Below are 8,653 nucleotides of genomic sequence, written 5' to 3'. Positions count from 1 at the left end.
GCTGTCACGAAATTTGTGAAATCAAAATGCTCAAGAACATTTTGGTTTTACAGTAGTTTGATGATATGTGAAGTGAAAGGAAATGAAATTGATTTAGATACCTGTTTAAACACATATTGGGTAGATGCACATGATGTGATTACTAAAGTACATTACTGTGTAATTTGAAGGGAAAGTTGAAAGAACTTCGTTGACATATCTGCATTTCACGTAATACAGTGTATATGGTGAGTCTTGCTCATTTTGTACAGTTATATGAAGGTATTAATCTGTCTGATTATTCGTTTTCATTTTTCTGCTTCTCAAGTCAAAACAAATTGGAATAGCATTATTGTAAAATTGAAACAAAAAATTACTCAATTGCAATGGAGCAAAAGAATGTACAATCTCAGATAATTGTACAGCTTCATTATTACAAATATGTATGGTTGCATAAGTCATAAATGACAGTACATTTGATTTAACAATGAAGCAGGAGACCATCAGCATAAGTCTGACTTGACTAGTCTGACGGTCTCATGGGTAATTTAACTCGGCTTTTGTCTCTCACTAAATGTAGGTACACGCGAAACAGTCAAACCTGTCTTAACGACCACCTGTCTGTAGCGGCCACCTGCTGTACATGACCACTGAAAACAATTCCATCCATGAGAAAAAGCATGTTAAGGAACCTGTCTATAGCGGCCACCTACCATATATGACTGCTATAAACAATTCCCTCTGATAGACAGGGCATGTCAAAGAACCTGTCTATAGCGGCCACCTGTCTGTAGTGGGCGACCTTTGTTGCCTCCCTTGGGTGGCCACTATAGACAGGTTTGACTTTAGCACATAGTGAAGGAAAGATGTGAGGTGCTCTGCGTGTGCATCACAGTATGCACATTGCCCATCTGCCATTTCGTATGAAGAATCGTCAAATCATGAGATTTCCTCTGTGTGTCCATTCCTTCACCAGTTTGTCGCCCTCTACGATGCCGATCGAGGCCAGCAAGTACAAGCTCAACTGGAAGGTACTCCTCGACGACGTGGACATCGTGAAGTCGACGCCCACGACCAAACGCGCCAGCCAGGAGCGCGACCTGAGCCGGCTGGAAGAAGACCTGTCGGTCCTCAACAACATCAGCAGTCTGGCGGACACGCTGACCTACTCACACCAGGTAAGGTCAGAGGTCAGAGTTCAGAGGTCACTGATGAAACTGTGCAGTAGTCAGAGTATACTGAAGTGGACAGAGTGAGGGAAGGTCATTGCAAGTGAAAGGTAGTTTTTTTTTTTCTGTCAGGAAGGAGCAGTACATTTCTTTGAATACGGCAAAGCCAGAAGCATTCGTGGCAGGAAACTTTCGTGAATGGCCACTGGCATTCAGTACGCTGGGTAGACAAACATTTTCACATTCATTGTATGTTCGTGAATCTTAGCTTATTGTGAAATTCATGAAAGTCTCATACGCGGAAATTTTGTTTGTTTGTCAGTATAGCTTTATTTGTGTGTGTGTGTGTGTGTGTGGGGGGGGGGGTAGACAACGTGTACACCTTTTCACCCCATGACATGATTTCAGACAGTTCTTAAGTTTTTGAAGTAGGCAAGTGAGAAACTCTTGAGGGTGGGGCATCTAGCAGACACTATCAAATCCAAAAGATTATTCTCGACTGCCTTTTAACCCCCTGTGCCAGGGAGTGTGGACAGTGTGTACATTACTGCGGAGTTCTCTGTGCTAATCAGCACTCCTTTTTACTCCACCTAACAGAGCAGCTGCACAAGGGATTTAAGAAAAGGAATAACTAAAGAGAGGGATAGATGTAAAGGGCATACCTGTTAAAAGTCACAAGCAGGAGGGAAGGAGTTGTTCCTTTCCAAGAATTTCTCCTCAGTAACCCTTCACATGACTGTAGATAATCACCCACAGCAATGGAGTGCACATAAAGCTGTACTTAATAGTGATGCAGTTAGGGAGGAAAGCTATAGAGATAATGGTGGAGGAGATGAATGGAGGATTTTGATGCTAGCCACTGTCAGAAGAGATTTGGAAATACTCCAGTCAACTTTTTCTCTCCTTGTCTCTCTTTCTCCATCTTCTCTCTCCATCTCTCTCTCTCTTTCTATCTCTATCTCTCTAACCCTCCCTATCTGTTTTGTTCTCTCCTACTGTATTGGTCACTTTCTAAAAAAAAAGCAAAGATAGCAAACAAAAATTGTATAAATTGGCAGGGATGTGGAAAGATAGGCTATGCATATATAAACCTGGAAAATCTTATGAGAGAGGAGTATGATGGCAGAATATGATTTATTTAGCAGTCATCAATAGTTAGCTGGAATGACCATTGTGAGGGATTTGATGATATATGGGGGCTTAAGAGTTATCATGATTGGGGTATCCTCTTTCATCTTTGTATTTGCTGGGCATGGATTTATGATGGTTTCCTCTGAGGACGGACGAGGGGAACTTGGGGGAAAGGGAGGAGGTGGAAAGTAGGGGTTTTCCCCCCTCGAGCTCTGAGCGATGCTTCTGCAATACTGGAAATTGTCCCTTTGTATCGTGAAGAAGCTCAGGATAGAAGTTCCACTTACCATAAGTAAATCTCTGCAGAACATCTTAAAGGGATTGTATAGTTCTGGTCGAGACCTAATTTCAGATTGCTAACATTTTTTTTTTTTGTGAGATAATGAGAAACCTTGTATGAAACATGAAAGAGAATGTAATTCCCAGAGGGATGCAATGTTTATTTGATGAAAATTGCTTTCAAAATGGCTGAGATATCAAAAACAGAGCAATCCCAATAAAAGGTGGGACCCACCTTTCATTAGGATTGCTTTGTTTCACTTTATTTTGGATGTTTTTTTTTCCGTTTTTCATCAAATTAACTTTAAATTCCTCTAAGAATGGTATGTTCTGTACTATTTCATAAGTAGTTACCTGGTATCAAAAAGTTAAGCCAAATTCCTCATCTTCGCCAATACTATACCATCCCTTTAACTCTTTATGTGCCATGTTTGCATGTCTGACTCAGTCGACGGCGTGCCAACTTCGCATATTTTTGCTCAAACCCATTATCATTTGTATTTTGAATTAATAAAATGTGCCATCACTCTGCCAACTTCAATTGTTTGGAGACTACATATTTGCAGAGGAGTTATCCAAATTTGCAAAAGAGAACAAGTTAATGATTTAGAACACCTTTATTTTTTCAGCTCAGGTAGTGCACTACAGTGGATGATGATTCTTGACATGTTCCATACTGAATTGTGAAAGCACCATATATAGACTAAATACACAGACCACCAGGTTCCCGTAGGGAATGGTTAAGTTGTGGAGTATGTATTCAGATGTTTAAAGATTTAATCTGTTCAATCCAAGTTGCCAGCAGTGTCATCATTTGTTGCATGTCATTAAAGTCGCTCTGTTGTGCCATGTGGGGTGGGGTGTTGCCAGAGGTAGGCGTGGCACAATGGCATGTTCTAGGTTTGTGATATCATCAGTGCTGATCCAGGAGAGCATTCATACTATGCAAAATCCGAGAAAATAACACCCTCATGGTCTCAGAACTGATGTTATCATGGCTTACTTTTGCTCTAGTTATCTTTGTGGAGAATCGGATTACCATTGGAAAGGATTATATTTTTTTCTTTGCGCAGAAATCCATGATGATTGCATGTGAAGATGCCTGTATGGGTCAGCAAAACACATTCAAATGACAGAATCAAATAAAAAATTTGAAAGCACACGCTGAACAGACTGATCATTGCTACATACCAACCCCCACCCCCCCCCCCCCAAAAAAAAAAGGTGCAAACAAAATCTTTTTTTGATATGCATCGTAGGTGCATTGTATTTTCTTTCAAAATACATTGTGCAGTATGATGGAAAAAACAACCCTTGCGAAATAGTGGGTTGATGGCCTTTCTAGATAGATTCCATCCATGATTCATGGAATTGCTGTGCCTCCATTTTACCTGGAAGGTGGATGGCAGAAAGATCAGGTGATACCGGATCACCTGACAGGGCCTAAAGTGCATCAAGGTTGTTTATGTCTTCCCCGTCCAACTGCTCCTGCAATGCCGGCGAAAATTGTTTTGGGCGATCTTCCCGGCTTCGCGCCTGAGCCGCGATCGTCTCCCCGCAATTAAAGAGATAAAATAGAAATGACTGGAGCAGTGGGTTGAGATGGGGCTGATGTGGGGGGGGGGGGGGGGAGGGGCGGAGGAGGATGAAGGGGGCGAGAGGGGTGGGGAGGGGCAGACCTGTCTCTGTGTGCTTTCTCATTGTCTGGATTCATTAGCTGGGACGGTATCAGGTTCCACTTCCAATTTGATTCGCCCCTAAAGAACTGGCCGAGAATTTCTCTCTATGGCTGATCACAAGATCCTGCGGGAAGAAAAACAAGAGAATGTCGTAAGCACGTGCAAAACAAGGGGTAAATTTGGTGGAGAAGGGATGTTGGTGTTTACGGGGTGGGGGATGACAATCATTTGATTGACAGGGCTGGTGTTTGGTTATGTACTTGTTTACATTTTCCATATTAAATAGATTAATTTATGTATCTAAGAGAGGCTGTGGATATGTTATCTATCATACCTGTGATTTCAGACAGCCAAAGACAGGTGGCTCCCCTTATAACAAAGTCCACGGGATCTTCAGTTTTCTCTTATTTTATCAAAATTTTGTTATTGATGAGCAAATGAAATCCATTAAGATATACAGATGATAATTTGGGGATCTGAATTTTTACCTTGTTGTAATGATATTTTGTTTTATTGGTGTTTATTATAACGTGAGTGCACTGTTGGAATTCATTCTCTGCAAGTGTCTTTATACAACTGAAATGCGAAGTGCAATCAAATATAGAGACAAGATGAAGGGGAGGCTCGTCAAATTTAGGCACCCAATATAAAACTGAAATCATAATCTCGTCTCTATGACCTTCTTGCGGTAAGGTATCTATGGTAATGCTCACAATCAACTGTGCCTGAAATGTGGAGAATCCATTTGCTGATACGAAGCACTACCTAGGCATAGCTAGTTTAAATTGGTCCAAACAACATGAATCGATAGGTGAACTATGACTTTTCTTTGTGACAATGATATGAATGTATGGCTTAATTTGCGATCCTTGTAATAACCAATTAGCATTCCTCAAATACTTCATGTGTTGAATCTTCTGGTTTGCACTGTTTGCGATGGGTTATAGTGGAGGAGATAGCAGTGAGATGTGTATTCAGCTAAAGGGCCTACCCTTTCTCTCCGAAGATAGAAAGGATAGCTGTCACTCAATCTAGAGTCACATGACTCAGCTTTTCAGGTCATGTGACCTTTCCACCACGCAAAGTCCTCTTTAGTCTTGAAGGGAACCGTCCTTGATAAATTGGTTACTTACTATTTCAAACTTATGATTTTTTTCTCCTTTGGAAATCCGCTAACAAACTTTATAACTCTTTTGTGTGCCACTTTTGTGTGGCCAACAGAAAAAATTGAACTAAAAGACAGAATGCTGATCATCATGTGAAGCGTGCAGTTTTCTCTACAACTTTGCTGTGTTTCATATCTAGCATAAACCCTTCAGTGAAAAAAATACATGGCATTGAAAAACAATGTTTTTGCACAGGTGCTCATGCATTAATTGTGTTCTCAGAATAGTGTGACACATGAGGGGTTTATACCATAGCACACAAAGAGTTAGCACATTTCCCCCCCCCCCCCCCCCCCGAGAATATAGATCTGCAGTTGCGATCTTACAAATTTAATTTGTAGAGGGAAACAAACTGTAGAAAATTCACACCAATTTTTTTCCTGTTGATCTCATTTGGTGCTATGAAACGATATTGCCTGCATCAGTTGTTGCTACATCCGACAAGTCATGAGCAAACTTTATGGTTGTTATCAATACCCTTGGTTCAAAAGATTAGATATGCAGAGGTTGATTATATCTTGTGAGAAAACATGTCTATTTGAGCCATGAACACAAATAGTACATGTAGGTGGGGCAGGAAATTGAGACCAACTTATAGAGTAGGAGGAATGCAAATATGTCAGGTGGGTAGTAATGGACAGATTTTATCACCGAGCAAAAAAACCTTGGATTTTGAGAGTATCATGTACCCGATTTTGTTGCACTACTATGTACAAACTAGGAGAATAGGACCTGTGATACTGATCAAGATGTTATAATTTACAAAAATACCTGTTTCTACAATGTAGGACAACTTAATTTTGTATGTGTGTTATCTGTCTGTTTGATCGATGTTATTGTTTTAATGCCCTGATGTGGAAATGAGTTCAGTGAAATGAATTCATTTGTTGGATGTCTTCTGCCTAAAGAGCTCATGACTTGTATGAATAGAAGATATTTCAGCTTTATATCAGCTGTAGGCCTTTCCCAAATTACACCTGGCGCGGTCGTTAACGATGCAAGACAATGACGTTCTTTTTCCCCCGCCACCCTGCGAAATCTCAAGCATCGCCTCGGTCTGCCTTTGGCTTGCCTCTTTCACTCTGAATGCTCCCGTAATGAGTTGGTGTTGAATAAAATCCTACGTGAATGCAGCGGAGACGGCTTGCACGGTATGCCGCTGACAGACAAGAAATATCAAATGAAATGAGATCAGTGATTTCTTTTCTTCATTGATGTTCACTGTCTTCCCTCTGTCAACAAGTTGTTCTTATCAAATGAAACAAAATCTCATACATTTATTGGAGATCTACGTGCCTCGCCATTTCTTTAACCCTTCTTACCATCGGCTGAGAGCCAGGAAGGCACTATAGCATTCTAAGATTTGAGCATGAATAAAAAAGAAGCAATCAATTTTTATGAAATGAAAGTTTACTTAATCAAAAGTGGGTAGATTTGTAAGCATTGTTCCAAATATCGGGTAAAATAGTGCCCTTGTGGTTTTGATTTTTAACATTTTACTGAAAATGAAATTAATTTTAAATTGACACCATAATGTAGAAGAGATCAAGCTCTCCAACATGATACCAATAATGCAATATTCCCCCAAACTGACTGCGCCCCTTTGGTTCTCGGCCAACAGTATGCTCAGGCGCTTTAGCCAAAACTTGCAGAGCCGTTTTGTCAGCATTCAGTAATCCATCCAAACCCGACAAAGTTGTAATCTTAGCTCAGCCACTCGGGTGCAGCAATGTGCCTCTGTTGAACAGAAATGCCAAGGTGACACAAATAGATTAATGTGATTAGGTAATCTCCATCCATTGACTATTAGTTTCCAGAAATCTGTGCAAATCGGTGAAGGAAGCACTCACGCATGTGTGCCCATCATTGGCAAATAAAGCGCAATAAGGGTCAATAACATGCAGTACCTGTTCCTGGCAGTGTACACAGCATGTGTGTATATTCAGTGATGTCTGTATCTTTCGCACAGATGTACTTTGTTCTCATGAACGTGTTATAAGTACACACACACTTGGACCATGATTTCATGAGTGTATTTGCTTTATCTGTGTAAAAACACGGTGGGTTCTGCAAATGTACACACATCCGGTGGAGCTGTACTTTATTCTTTACTCTTTCTTTTTTTTATAACCATGAGCTAATAACAGATTGATTGATATCGGAACTCATTGATGGTAACGGAAGAGCAATATTCATAGTTAAATGGTACTAGAAAACAAATAATGCCGTGCAAATAGGCTAGAGAATGAGCTAGAGGAAGAGAGGGAGAGAGCAGGAAAGAGAAGGACGAAGGAAAAAGAGAGGAGAAAGAGAAGGAAGGGAGGAGAAAAGGAGAGAGAAGGAAGAGGAAGAGGAGGAGAAATAAGAAGAGAAAAACCAGGAAACACGGAGAGAGGGAGATAGATTGATGGGAGGGGAGAGAATGTCATATGTGGTGACTATAAAATGTGTAGTCATTGAGTTCCGCATTGAGACATTTTATTTAGAAGGTATGATACAAGGAGAGGCTTTTATTTCCCTATCAAGCTCCCGCCTCCAAGCAACCACCGTTTCCATATTTGGACACGGGCAACATCCTTACTGATTTTTTTTCCCCCGGCCCGTCACGAGACGCGGTCCCAAGGTAGCCCAGATATTTGAATACCACCTCGTTGCCATGGCAACATGAGTGAACATCTCATGGGGGTGGGGGGGGGGAGGGAGGGGGAGAGAGAGGATGGGATTGTGTGATGGTGAGTGAGGAAGTCTTTTGAGGGTGGGGCATCTAGGAGACAATATCAAATCCAAAGGATTATTTTTGACGCTGCTTGTTAACCCTTTCTGTCTCAGGGAATTTGGACAGTGTGTACAATGCTATGGGATTTTCTGTGCCAACCAGTACTCAAAAGCACGCAAAGGATCAATGCAGTGCATGATCAACTTAGTAATGTTACCTTGTTTTTAGCATTCTGCTTTAATCTTGAAACTTCAATATACATGCAATAATCAGTCATTGTTTAAAATGAGAAAATGGGAATAGAGCAGAGCAGTAGAGCAGTTATGATTTTACTTGGGTGTATTGTCCAAATAAACGGGACATCAAAACCTGTTCTCTGCATCATCACCTGTGCAAGTCTCTAGTTTATATTTTTAGTTCTTGAATGAACCGCCATCTTTGAATGATTGATGTAGATTTTGATTCATCCAGGTAGTATGATGAAAGCATACTATCCGTGATTTTCACAAGTAAGTCTAGTCAAACAGATTTAAC

The 8,653-nt window shown here is 40.7% G+C and overlaps 1 protein-coding gene across 1 annotated transcript in view; it reads left to right on the top strand.

Moving 5' to 3' along the window:
* The window catches only part of LOC140234717 (rho guanine nucleotide exchange factor 17-like), a 243,320-nt gene that overhangs the window by 208,205 nt on the left and 26,462 nt on the right, over positions 1 to 8,653 (top strand). The window lies entirely within an intron of this gene.

This window comes from Diadema setosum, chromosome 11 (assembly GCF_964275005.1).
Source record: "Diadema setosum chromosome 11, eeDiaSeto1, whole genome shotgun sequence".
In the NCBI taxonomy this organism is placed as follows: domain Eukaryota; kingdom Metazoa; phylum Echinodermata; class Echinoidea; order Diadematoida; family Diadematidae; genus Diadema; species Diadema setosum.
Note: the sequence above shows the minus strand (reverse complement) of the source record. Positions and strands in the feature narration are given on the sequence as shown.